This window comes from Lampris incognitus, chromosome 7 (genome assembly GCF_029633865.1).
Source record: "Lampris incognitus isolate fLamInc1 chromosome 7, fLamInc1.hap2, whole genome shotgun sequence".
Lineage (NCBI taxonomy): Eukaryota > Metazoa > Chordata > Actinopteri > Lampriformes > Lampridae > Lampris > Lampris incognitus.
The window spans coordinates 9,672,958-9,688,048 of record NC_079217.1 but is presented as its reverse complement, the minus strand read 5'-3'; positions in this window follow the sequence as shown (position 1 = coordinate 9,688,048).

The window sequence follows — 15,091 nt, the reverse complement described above, 5'->3', positions numbered from 1 at the left end:
AGTGAAAGTGGGAGCCTCCTGCTAAGTTTTCCTTTTCTCGTGTGTCATGAAACTGTAATGCGCTGATTTTCACCGATCCCCTTTCTACCGCAGCCGTCTGTCTCTCTGTTGGCTGCGAGATAAAGACACCACACAGGCAAATCGAGCCCAATTTAATTTGCATAGCCCTAAATCACAATCCAGTCCCAGTGATTTACTGGGCCCCCGAACACTCGAGGTTTTATTAGAATGTAACACTTGTATCTACTGGTCCAATAGAGAAACTGACTCATATTATGAAAAAAAAAATTACAAAAAGTTGAATATTTGAAAAAGTGTCAAAGTCGAACGCAAGCGCGCATCTCTCAAAGAAGCTGAAATGTGTACAGTTTGAATGACGTTTCCAACTCGAGTGGCATATTTAGGTGGCGAAAAGCACGTCAGGTAATATTAAAGACAGCGGATAATGCCTGCGGGGTTGTTTGCGCGATCGCATACAACGCCTCACATCTGGACTAATCACCTGCTTCCTGCGCCACGATAAAATCTGTTTTCAGACACAGCGCCCTCTAGTGGCACAATACAAGACCGCTTTATGTGCCGTTTCTGGGGATTTCTTTCAGACAAAAAACAAAAACAAAACAGCAACAGAGATTACTTGAAAATGAAGGTCGTGATTAAAGTAACTATATCATTTATTTTAATTAGTAACATCCAAAACTCTCGGCAATGGTAAAGGTCTTGGTCAGAATTAATTTTTTAGGCCCATTTCAGTAAAGGTTTATGGGGGCGAATCATTCTCGATGTGGGCTCCAGCTTTAAAAAGGCAATCTCAGTTTTGGAATTAAAAATTCTCATGTATTTGTGTGAAAATGGAGAGGAAAAATACGGGGGGGCCCCCCCAAAAATGCAAGGAATTTATTTATCTTCAATAGTATGTCAACGCACATCTCAGGCTTTGGTTTTGACTTTGACATTAAAGGAGATTTTTTAAAAATGAAGGGGATAAAAGTTTTGAATGCATCGCTTAGTCTGCGTTCACACACGTGGGCTAATTCACCTGTAAGAAACATATCAACAGGAAGTCTTGATGCATGCTCCATAATCTAGGTAAGGAAATCACAGGAAGTTGAATCATTTCATCTGGATCAGTTCATCCCAATAAACGCTGTGTCCGGATGAGCTGATCCAACTTTCTGTGATTTCAACAGGAAAATATACAGATTTGAGGAACACTGACATCAATAGTTTTTTTTAATATAGTTTAAATTAGACCAATACACATCCTATACCTATACTACACCAGTTATACCGCATGCTAGTTTTTACAAAATACTACCTGCATCAGTGACAAAACTTATTGTCCAATGTAAACACAAGAAAAAACCAATTATGAGAATCACTTCATTAATTGTTTAGTGAGATATTCAAGTCCACACAGTGGCAGTTGATATTTATATATCTTCAAATCAAACACAGATATTAAGATTTAAACAAAGTGGCCATCGTTTGCTGCAGTCTTCTGATAAAGGTACATCATAAAAGGCGGGTGTGCAGACCCAACAACAAGCTTTTCCAAAGTGTCTGAATTCACCGATGGCTCCGCTTGTTCCTACATTTCTCTTCGACTCGTGTCCCCAAAGGCAACGTCTCACAATAGGTCTGATGATGTGAAGAGTTGAGGTCCCTGACCTGGACTGGACTTTGATCTCCTTTACTTTTAATTCAAAATCATCTGCACTAACCTTTATAGTTTCCTTCGCTGACTGAGAAGCTCAATTCATATAAATTGCAATCAACCAAACCAATCAACCAATCAATCAATCAATCAATCAATCAATCAATCAGTCAATCGATCAATTGCTCTTTCATACAGGTTCTGTATAAAGTTATAAAGTATACACAGTTACTGTATACGTTACATACCATCAAAATACTATATACCTGCAACATAGACTATATAAAATTCCTGGTTTAAAATATTTTTTTTGGTGCAGATGCTGTCCAGTTGTCCAGAATATCATGCACATTATAACCTGATAAAGTCTCATAATCCATAATCTTAATCTTTTAATTTGACATGTGTCTATTTTTATGATGTCGTAATATATTCAATGTAGCTTTTTGCTGAGACAGACAGATAGATAGATAGATAGATAGATAGATAGATAGATAGATAGATAGATAGATAGATAGATAGATAGATAGATAGATAGATAGATAGATAGATAGATAGATATGTTCTACTTTCTCTTGGCTTTATCATATTTCCTCACGGGGATCAATAGAATAGATAAAAACTAAACTGATATAAAATATTCTTATCTAATCTTAACTGAATTATTACATTCTAATGTAACCTTCCACCTTGAAATGAGTAAGCCCTTTACAAAAAAGCAAAACAACAAGCTACTACTACTACTACTACTACTACTAGTAATAGTAGTTTCGGCTGCTCCCGCTAGGGGTCGCCACAGCAGATCATCCGTTTCCATGTCTTCCTGTCTTCTGCATCTTCCTCCGTCACACCAGCCACCTGCACGTCCTCTCTCACCACATCCATAAACCTCCTCTTTGGCCTTCCTCTTCTCCTCTTCCCTGGCAGCTCCATATTCAGCATCCTTCTCCCAGTATACCCAGCATCTCTCCTCCACACATGTCCAAACCATCTCTATCTTGCCTCTCTTGCTTTGTCTCCAAACCGTCCAACCTGAGCGGTCCCTCTAACATACTCGTTCCTAATCCCGTCCTTCTTCGTCACTCCCGAGGAAAATCTTAGCATCTTCAACTCTGCCACCTCCAGCTCTGTAGCACTCCCGGCTCAATGATGGTCTGACTCTTTCACTGATGGTTCACAGAAGTGTATTTGCATTAAACAATGTCCCTTCCTTTCCTTGTCTCGTTTTGCTTAGTGGACACACCGTAAGAGCTTGTGCCCTTATCAGCCAGGTGCTAAACGTTTAAGCTATTTCACAATTGGCCGACAACTCTGGTTTATGCAGACACATGGCGATATATACACCCTTCCTTTGTTTACGTCTTTTTCACCCCTTTACAATTCATTTAACGGGTGTTTGGCACTGCGTGACATTAACCTTTCAAAATAAGAGCCCCGACCTTAATGAATAAACTAATGACATTATTAATGACTTAAACATACAAAAACACGTACATACGAGTAAACATGAACTATAATAGATACTGGGAGTATGCTGGGCTACATTAAAGGTCATTTACACTCCCACCAAATCATTAGGGACTTTAAATGACAGTATGGAATGTAAAGCGCAAAGGATATCTACAGTCAACAATGACCTCTATCTGGTAAGGCTTATTAAACATTGTACATATTAAACACTGTCAGTGCTTTTAAGAAAGACCAAAAAAAACAACAAAACAAAAAAGGATTAAGGAAACTGTTGTGAAGTGAAGAGGGAATTCACACAGTCTCTAAGAGCAGGACCAGCTTTTGCGCTGGGCGCTCAACAATGAATGGCTTGCATTGTGCTTCATCTGTGCTTGTCGTTCTTGTTACACCGCCATCAACATAAAAGTCGTTCATAATAAACTGTGAGCCAAGGGGAAACGGAGCCTAATTTTCTTTAGCAAGATGTTTCAATCCATAATTGGCACATCCAGGTGAGGACGCAGCACCGAATAGATGAACCTTCATGCGAAATTCCTGTGGCTCAGCATTCAGGACTCAATTTTTCTACCAGAGGAAATGTAGATAGTCTCTGTCAGGTTCATGAACATGGAATTGGTGAAATATCTACTCGATATCACACATTAGTGCAATATGGTGCTGTCTGAACCTGATGAGAACAGCTTTCAGATAATTTAGCAGGTCTGGGCCTGTCAGTAGGTGATCATTCAGACTTGTTCCCAGGTACTTAGAAGAGCAGTCAAAGACCACATGGGGTTTTTCAGGTTTTTTAGGGTGATAGACCCTGTGATGAGGAATATACCATTTTTCTCCTTATTTCCACTCTTCATGAACTTCCTCTGCGTCACCCTTTTCAGTGACTTAATTCATAAATTTCGCATATCGTTCCTTAAACTTGGCATCTTTTAAGAGTTTTCTTTTGAGATGACTGAGCCGGACAGTGGCTAGTTGCTTGCTGTCTGGGAGGTAGGGTCTCTCTTTGAAGGGGAGTGACATTTCATAGTATCCATTCATGTTTTTGTGGATTCCCTCCTTTAACATGTTCAGGAAGATGATGTCATCCTGAGAAACTGTCTTGCTATCTTTGCTGTTTTCCTTAAAATCAGACTCAAGAACCTTAATAGCGTCTGCTGGAGTCACTGGAGGGAGCTCTTAGACAGCGACTCTGTGGTACATGTTGGTGATGCTTGTTAAGTCATGAGGAAAAACCAACAATACTCCATCCTAGTTCTGTGAGAACTGCATAGGATTTGTCTTCTCCTCCTAAGATTACCTGCTGTAGTGCCAGTGCCCTTGAGCAATTGTAGCCTATTAACAGGCCAATTTCACACTCCGGCTGTGGTGGAATTTCATCTGCTATTGTGTTGGGATGATTCCAATGCCTTGCCGTGTCACAGGTAGCAATGTGTGTCCGATTCACTGGTATACAATCTTTGGTGTAAGCAGGAAGGAGCTCAGTGATGACTTTGGAGTTGTAACCTCTCACTTTGAGGCCTGAGACCCTTTCACTGTGCACTAAAGCATCCTTTCCGATCACTGTAGTTAGCTTTAGCCTTACCGGAGTTGACTTGATTTTCAGACTGTTGCTAACTTCTTGGTCAATAAAAACTGTGTCACTTTGTGTGTCAAGAAGAGCATAAACAAGCTTTTCCATACCTGGATGACTCATAGAAGAATCCCATACTGGCACAATCATGGAGGTGTTGGAAGAAAGCTCCTCAGTCTCTGTACTAAGAGACAGTGTGGTTACTGCTTCCTCTGTGTTGCTGGGGTTTAGGACTGCCACTGGTGTAACTTTTGTGTCGCTGTCATCGTGGAGACAGGTAGGATGTTTTTTTTCTTGCATATTTCACATGTGAGTCTGTGTCTGCAGTCCTTTGCACTGTGGCCTGGCTTGAGGCAACCATATCATAGTTTCTTTTCTTTAACATACCTTTGTCATTCATCAAGAGATTTTCTTTCAAGCTCTGGACAGCAGTACTGGCGATGGCGATGCTTACTGTTGTGACAACGCATGCATAGCTGTCTTAAACTTGTTTTTATGTGGCCTTGAGTCTCTGTGATTGTCTGTGTGTGGAGAACAGTAGAACTAGGCTTCTTCTCTCTGAAATAGCTTTTTACCTGTAGGGGAGTCTGAGGAGCGGAGGGCGTGAAAGGAGATGATAGGGTTACATGCAACCTTTGCTTCCATTGTCATGAAGTTGGCAAAATCTTCAAATTTTGGGAATTCTCCTTTTTCTTTCATGACTTGAGTAGTTTGACAGTTCCACCTTGATGCCTCCCAGTCAGGTAGTTTTTGAACTAATTTCTGATTCTCTTCACAGTCATTCAAAATGCCCAGACCTTTAATATGAGGCACAGCTTCCTGACATGCACTCAGTAAATCAGCAAATGTCCTGAATCCCACAGCATCCGTTGGCTGGATCTTTGGCCAGTTTGACAGTTTTTCTTTGAATGCTCTTTGCACGATGAAGGACTGACCATACCTCTGATTAAGTCGGTTCCATGCGTCCTTACAGGCTTCTTCATCATTTCTGTAAAAGATGCCATCAAGTGTCTTTTGGGCAGGACCTCCAACATATTTTCTCAAATCATACAGTTTGTCTGCGGGAGAAATGTTCTTTTTGTCTATGAGTGATATAAATGAAGCCTTCCGCTCAATGAACTGGATTGGCTCACCAGTGAATACATATGGCTCTGGCATTGGGAGTCTGTTCAGGGCTATGCTGTCTTGAACTGCATGTGCAAGGTAAAGCACATCTGCCTGTGGAGGTGATGGAGATTCTGTAGTTAATGTGACATTAGAGGATGGTTGAATGGAAGCTGAAGACATAGGTTGCTGTGGAGCTACATGCTGCTTTGTTCCAGCGATGAGATCAGAAGGACTTAAACTATCATCCTGCCTTACTTCATGTTCATATGTTACCAGTCTGCTTTTACATTCTTTTCTGCCTTCAGTCTTTCCAGCTCACATTTCTGAGCTTCAAGTTCTCTCCTCTGCTTTTCCTCAAGGAGTTGAATCTTTTCTTTTTGTTTTTTTGCCCTCCAATTGCACTTCATAATCTGCTTCCTTTGCTGCCACCTCTGCTGCAGCATCTGCCCTTTTTGCTGCTACAATGGAATATGCATAATGTTGGCTGGGAACGGTACTGGAGTGCAGACTTGAAGATGAGGCTGTTGATCCATAAATGGAGTGAGCATAATCTCTGTCAAGCAGCTCACGAAGACGTCGTCTAACTACTTCGCTGTTGTTGTCACCATCAATTCCAGCTATCCTTTCATCCATCCATTCATCCATTATCTTAACCGCTTATCCTGCTCTCAGGGTCGGTGGAGCCTATTCCAGCATTAATTTGGGCGGCATGCGTGGGGACACCCTGCCAGGCCATCACAGGGTGTCCCCACACACACACACACACACACACACACACACACACACACACACACACACACACACACACACACACACACACACACACACACACACACACACACACACACACACACACATTCATTCATTCATAGGGACAATTTATTGGGGCCAATTCACCTGACTTACATGTCTTTGGACTGTGGGAGGAAACCGGAGCCCCTAGAGGAAACCCACACAGACACGGGGAGAACATGCAAACTCCACACAGAGGACGACCCAGGATGACCCACCAAGGTTGGACTACCCCGGGACTCGAACCCAGGACCTTCCTGTGAGGTGACCGCACTAACCACTGCGCCACCGTGCTGCTATCCTTTCATAGGCAACTTTAACAATGTCCTTTGTCACTGCCTCACATGCATCAATACGACGTCTTGTGTCACTAGAAGGAGTAATGTGATCTCTAATACCCTTTTTCCACTGGCCAAAACACCATCAAAAAACCCGCTAATGTCCGCCTTTGGTCAATGTAAAAAGGCGGATGTTAGCGGGATTTTTGACTTTAATTGTTCTCTGGCCTTATGTGCGTGCGTCTTCCACTGTTCATACAGTTTAATGAGCTGTTTCTCCTTTTTGTGAGCCTCCTCCTCCTGATATGCAAGCATCCTTTCTGTGGATTTCCAGGTGTGACTAGGGCAGTGAAGCTCACCTCCTTCGCTGGCCCGACAGGTATCCGTTTCCTGGTCTTTACTCTTTGGCATATTATCAGATGCTTCCATTTTGTGAGGGTGAGTTACACTTTAGACCATCACATCAAGTCCCTTTTGTGGCTTCTGTAGACGTTGATTATGAATGGGGTGGGACCAATGAGGTGAAGCTCTTACCGTAGCACTCCCGGCTGAATGATGGTCTGACTCTTTCACTGATGGTTCACAGAAGTGTATTTGCATAAAACAATGTCCTTTTCTTTCCTTGTCTCTTTTTGCTTAATGGACACATCGTAAGAGCTTGTGTCCTTATCAGCCAGGTGCTAAATGTTTAAGCTATTTCACAATTTGCCAGCAACTCTGGTTTATGCAGACACATGGCGATGAGTACACCATTCCTTTGTTTGCGTCTTTTTCGCTCCTTTATGGTTCATTTAACAGGTTTTTGGCACTGCGTGACATTAACCTTTCAAAATAAGAGCCTCGACCTTCATGAATATACCAATGACTTAAACTTACAAAAACACTTAAAAACGAGTAAACATGAAATGTAATAGATACTGGGAGTATGCTGGGCCACATTAAAGGTCATTTACAAGCTCAACCTCCTGTGTTTTCGTCAGTGCCACTGTCTCCGAACCATATAACATAGCTGGTCTCACTACCATCTTGTACAACAAATCGTGCAAGCAAAACAAAAAACAAAAACAAAAACTACAACCAAAGGGTCCGAAAGATGAACAAAGGAATGCTGCTGAATTAGAAAACACAATTTAAATGAATTTAAATCCCTGTTTAGAGAGTGACACCGACCTGCTGCTCTCACTGTGTACGTCCCATCAATGTGGTTTGAGCTGCTGCAACACTTTCACATTTAAACCCAACCCTGAAAACACTGACCAAACATGCTGCTTCTTCAACAATCTCATTTTCCTCCACTGGCTCATTTACAGAAACAGAGATTCTTCAAATCGTCTTTTGACTATACTGTATAAACTATATAGCATTTCTGGTAAAAAAAAGTAAAAAAAAACAAAAACAAAAAACGGCTGTTTTGGTGTAAACATCATTAAGATGTTCGCTAGCATTTGTCTCTTTTTGGGAAAACGAATTACACTCAAAATATGAGTGTAGGGGGTGGAGAGGGAGTCTGTAACCATAACTGTACAAAAAGAACAATAACACTTAATGGGTAGTGAAAAGACAACCAGATCAGATGAACTGATAAACAAAAGATCCACAAGGCCCAGCCTCTGCATCAGTGCAATGTCACCTGAAACAAAATGACAGTTTGTGTGTGAGACCACAGGCTGACAACCAACCACTCTGATATACTTACTTAATGTCCACTGACCAGATGAAATCTTCTATCAAGGGCCGCCGAGCTAACAAGATCCTCCAGAAGGCACAGAGCCCGCTGTTGAATGAACGGGTGGGACAAGCTAATTTTACCATCGATGCTTTGAAAGCCAAAGGGGAACAGATCCAACAGAGACTCACGTCACTTCTACGTGAGACCACTTTCCAACGTGTGATTAAGTTCACGGATAAGGCCCGTCTAGCTCAATGCGAAAAGTTGAAAAACAGGCAGCAAAAGAAGTTCGACCTACTTGCTGTACGCCAGAGACATCGGCAGACAACAGACTGCGCCCTCGACTCCAGACAGACAGATGGACGCCAGACACCCACTGGTGATGTGGACAAGTGGTTGAAGAATCGGTCCGATAGACAACTCACCCTGGCGGAGAAAGACATCCTTGCTAAGGGGCTGAATTTTGCTGTCACGCCGAGGGAAATCCCGCTAGTGGAACTGATCACAGCCACGGAATCAGCGATCCAGCATCACGGACCCGGAAGCCTCAGCAATGCGAAGGTGCTGCCGTCCAACATCAGTAGAGACGAGAGGAAAGCTCTCACGACTCTCAGTAAGGACAATTACATCGTCATCCTTCCAGCGGACAAAGGCAGATGCACTGTTGTATTAAACCAGACAGAACATCATGAGAAAGTTACGACATTACTTAGCGACATGAAGACTTATGAGCCCCTGAAACGAGATCCAGGCAGTGGTTACAAGAAAAAGGTGACAGATTGTCTGTGTGGCATACTGACTACCTGTTCATAGTATACTTACCTGCAGTACCACCCCACACCCTAAGGAGGTACAGTTGACCCCTAGGGTTATCAAGTTGATGAGTTGAGACATACAGATTAAGTAGTGATAACTGAAATGACAACACGTGAATCTGTACGCTGTTCCGTGAGACTGAATAAAATCGGTAAACCCGAATCCGGTGAAACTACATCTTTTCATAAAGAACACGTTATCACAGTCTGACGCTGTTATAACAGGACAATGCTATTGACAGAATTGTGTACCATAGATTACACCCAGCGGAAGCTACATATAGACTGTATGGTTTACATAAGACACATAAACAGGATGTGCCATTACGGCCTATTGTTTGTATGATTAACTCAGTGACCTACACTCAGTGACCCATAACATCTCCAAGTTTCTCACATCTGTTCTTAACCCACTGGTAGGCAGTAATGAACATTACATTCAGAACACTATAGATCTTGTGGATAAGGCGAGGGACATCATTATGGAGGCAGATGAAACAATGGTCTCTTATGATGTTATGTCTCTCTTCACGTGCGTTCCTGTTGATGAAGCAGTGGCGGTAGTCTGTGTGAAATTACAGGAGGACCCCACCCTTAGCAACAGGACCACCCTTAACACTGACTGTGCTGTTCTCAACACAGGATGGGTGGACAATCTTGATTGGTTCATGTTGTCCAAGCTGTTGATGATTGGTGACCTCGTCGTGGAGGGGCAGTTATTGGTTATGCGAGTTGCATCAAAGAGAGAGAGTTTGGGGGTGTGGCTCTGGGTTCAGAGACTACGGCCGGTGTTAATGGTGGCTAATGTTAAATAAAAACACAACCTTTTATTTGGTGAACCTGCCGAGTGGAACTTCCTCTTTACTTAACATTTTCAGAACGCATGTATGGTGTAAATATACAACACCGACCAAGTGTGTCTGCTCCTGAAGCTGTGTCTTCAGTCCACGTACTTCCCATACAGGGGGCAGTATTATAGGCAGAAGCATGGGTGTGTTAAGGGTTCCCCAGTCTAACCTGTAGTGGCCAACTTGTATATGGAGGGAGTGGAAAAGAGGGCGCTGATGTCCTATCCAGGGACACCACCTAGCCATTGGTTCAGATTTGTGGACGACACCTGGGTTAAAATTAAATCTCAGGACGTGCCACATTTCACCCACCACATTAACTCTGTGGACAACCACATCTAGTTCACCAGGGAGGATGTGGAAAATGACAGGTTAGCCTTCTTAGACTGACATTGCTATTGGTGATGGGGGACATTTGATTGTTGATGTTTATGTAAACCAACACATACTGATCAGTGCTTAAGGTCTGACTGTCATCATCAACTGGAGCTCAAACTAGGAGTCATCAGGACACTGGACCACCGAGCTGACAACGTCCTCACTGCCACAGCGGGTGGGGAAGGGGAGAAATCCCACATTAAACAGGCCCTGGTTAAGTGTGGTTATCCTGACTGGCTGTTTATCAAAGCCAGGAAGACGCCCAAACAGTTCACCAGCTGATCTGAGAGAGGAGAAGGACGACAGCTGTCTCAGTGTAAACCAGTGGTGACTCCGTATGTGGTGGGAGTGTCGGAAAAGCTGAGATGTGTATTTTCCAAACACCACGTCCCAGTTGCTTTCAAACCCCAAAACACGCTGCGCCAAAATTGGTCCACCCGAAGGATCAGGTCCCCCGGCACAAACAGAGCGATATAGTGCACACTGTTAAGTGCCAGGAGGATTGTCATGACTTGTACATTGAGAAACCAAACAGACTCTGGCCAAGAGGATGGCACAACACAGGAGAGCTGACGCGTCAGGCCAGGACTCCACAATCTACACCATCTACAGGCCAGCGGCCACTCTTTCAAGGATGAGGATGTCACATCCTTGATAGGGAGGAACGCTGGTTTGAACGGGGCGTCAAAGAGGCCATCTATGTGAAGAGGGAACGACCATCCCTGAACCGGGGGGGGGGGTACATTTGTCGCCATCTTACAATGCTGCGATTGTAACCATTCCCAAATCCTCTGTGAATAGGACACACGGCCTTCGAAAATCCAGTTAATGGTCAAGGCACTCTGCATACGAAACTGATGGTTGTTTTCGGTCCTTATACCACGGTATTGTTTATAAGGGTGGGGATACCTGCAGTCAGCTGAGACTGAAGAGGACACCAATTCGATCAAGTAATGATAACAATCGATGACTCTGATTTCACGAAGCGTGGCAGCCAAAAATCTTGGTGTTACGTTTGATCCCAGCCTTTCCTTTGGTAAGCACAGTAAAGAAACCACCAAGACTGCCTTTTTCACTTACGTAACATGGCTGGAAGTTGGTCTTTCCTCTCCATGGCTGATGCAGAGACTAATACATGCATTTGTTCCATCCAGACTTGATTACTGTAACGTTGTGTTTTCAGGTCTGCCACATGCTGGTACTAACAGGCTTCAGATGGTTCAGAGTGCTGCAGCTAGAATCCTAACTGAATCTAGGAAATTTGACCATATTACACCAATTCTTGCCTCCCTTCATTGGCTTCCCATCCATGTTAGATCAGAACACAAGGTGCTTCTGCTGACTTACAAAATCCTAAATGGGCTTGCCCCATCTGACCTGTCTGAGCTCCTTAAACCGTACGCTCCATCTCGAGCTCTTCAGTCTGTTCAGTCCTTTAAATCCAAACTTTATTTTTACGTGTGTTTTTCCCCCGGTTGTGACGGTGTCTAATTCAGATGTTAGCGTCAGGATAGTGGGGGGGGGGGGGTTCTCTATGAAGTCTTTGTCATCTATAGTTACCTTTTGTCTTCTAATTTACAGGAAAATAACAAAAACAAAGTAATTTTTAAAAATTCTTTGCAAACAGATACTATACTATGTCTGAGTTTTTTGTTCCTTTTTTTCTTTTTAGTTTTTGATGACTGCCTCTCTTTACATCCCCCTCCTAACATCATGTCTTCAGCTGTGTACAAGGGGTGGTGTTGAGGAAAGGCTTGTTGAGGTTTGCTGTCAGAGAGTACATGCACCATTATGACCTAAAACACAGATTATAAAGACACCGAAGTGGTTTACAAATCTTCATAGCGTCACAGCACCAACAGTGGAAGCCACATCAGACAGACATGTCCCACATCAGACAGACATGTCCCACATCAGACAGACATGTCCCACATCAGACAGCCATGTCCCACATCAGACAGACATGTCCCACATCAGATAGCCATGTCCCACATCAGACAGACATGTCCCACATCAGACAGCCATGTCCCACATCAGACAGACATGTCCCACATCAGATAGCCATGTCCCACATCAGATAGCCATGTCCCACATCAGACAGCCATGTCCCACATCAGATAGCCATGTCCCACATCAGACAGACATGTCCCACATCAGATAGCCATGTCCCACATCAGACAGACATGTCGGCATGAGGTGACATGTGGCTTTGGTTTTATTTAAGGCAGGTTTGCCTTTGGCGGCACGGTGGTGCAGTGGTTAGCGCGGTCGCCTCACAGCAAGAAGGTCCTGGGTTCGAGCCCCAGGGTAGTCCAACTTTGGGGGTCGTCCCCGGTCGTCCTCTGTGTGGAGTTTGCATGTTCTCCCTGTGTCTGTGCGGGTTTCCTCCGGGGGCTCCGGTTTCCTCCCACAGTCCAAAGACATGCAGGTCAGGTGAATCGGCCATACTAAATTGTCCCTATGTGTGTGTGTGTTGGCCTGGAAGCCTGTCCAGGGTGTCCCCCCGCCTGCCGCCCAATGACTGCTGGGATAGGCTCCAGCATCTCCACGACCCTGAGATCAGGATGATGGATGGACGGTTCGCCCTCATTGTAAACATACCTCCTCGTTAGAAGGCAGGAAGGATAATAGGTGGGTTGAAAACTTGATATTTACCATCCTGAGATGGGTTTCGTACCGGTGACTGAGCACCACAGAGGCGTGATGACATTTCTGGTCTCCTACTAAGTTTTACTTGCTCGCTCAGATCCCACAGGGAGGAGAAACACCATCAGTCCAATCCAACGTGAAGGTCAATTCGCCTCAGCGTCCGCCAAAGCCAGTGGAGAGCATAACCCCACAGTGGGCTGTGTGTGCACGCACGGGCGTATTTGGATTAGTGCTTATATAGAGACATCATCTCTCATGGGGCTGCTAAACTCACCATTGCATTAATGAGAAAGGCTTTTGGTAGAAGTAAGAGCCGGATTTTCGGATGACTCATTTTTTTATTCACCCCCCTCTGCACTACACCACAGTTTTACTTCATCAAACTCAAATCCTGCTCAGTGTCTCGTACAGTCTCGTGGAGAATGGTATTAACGGGTGTAGAGGTATAAGCTCAGGACCACTTTTAAGGACAGTTTTATCACTTGGGTGCCAGACTTCTGCATTGAAGCTGACGACTGAAGGAACTTGCCACACTATTTATAGGATAATCTGGTGAACCCCCCCCCCTCCCCCCTCCTCCACTCCATCCTTCCCATCCCACCCTCCCACTTATAATTAATCTCCCTGACTTTGTTCTCAACTTCCCCTCTTCTTCCCTGCCCAATAACTCTGCTTAGTGGGACTTCCTGTTCCTCAATTAAGAAGCCTCTTGTTTAGCTCTGGGATGTCAATGATAGCAAAATTCATCCTGTTTTGATATTATGTGGCTCTTTCTTTCGTCTGTATGTTGACTACGAGTCCACAGTTTGCCCCAAGTATCCTCGGCAAGATGTTTCAAGATGAAACCCTTGGTTAAAATGTTCATCTAATATTTAAAGCCTGCTCGGTGCCGAGCTATCATTTAATTCCACATGTTCTTGCTGTTTTGCAGGGAATAAACGAGCGCTTACCTCGTCTCCACATTTGAACCGTGTGCTTACACAATATCACAGCGTGCAGCCGGTTAAGTCTGCCAGCTGCTTTTTAGTTTTGCTGCAGTGTTGTGCCCTTTCAGAGCCGGTGTCTTGTCTCATCCGCCGCATCTGTTATCAAAGGATATGCAACAGCTTCAGATCTCCAGCAAGAGGCAAATGCCGGTTCTTCCTAACTGGCATACACAGGCACAGAATGCCTGCACCAGCTTCAAACAACAGGGGTAAAATCAAGGTGTCTGGTTTTCAGACTGTCCTAAGGTGCACTTTACAATAACATCATTGTGGCTGATTAGATATGGACTTCTTCCATGGAGATGAGATCTCTACCTGCTCACATCAGTTAGATTTCAAGGGAAAATCTATCTATCTATCTATCTATCTATCTATCTATCCTGCCTTGCTCTCATGTGCATGTATTGGGGTATATATGAATATGTAATATATATATATATGTAAATAAACGTACATGCGTTTCTTTTCAGCCTAAATGATCTCAGCACACAGATGGTGTGGGTAAGAGCCAAGATGGTGTATTTCATATTTAGATGCACTCGCGAAGCGCCCACATATTTCGCTCTGCTTTGCAGCGTTTGACATGTGTGTCTTAGTGCACGTACCCCGACCCTCTTAACCTACCTCTGTCGTTGCATTTGTAGAACTCTCTGACTGTCTTGTCTGTCTGTCTGTGTGTGTGTGGTCTTAATGGGAGATCACGTTGTTGTATCACAGAAGCAATTAATATGAATGCATGAACAAACAAATCAAGACACGTGCGCGCACGCGCACACGCACAAGTGTTTTTTAACACTTGATTTTGTGCAGCGTTGTGGAGGAGACGTTTAGAAAATATACTACGCTGGTTTCTAGACTGCAAACCTTCAACCATACAT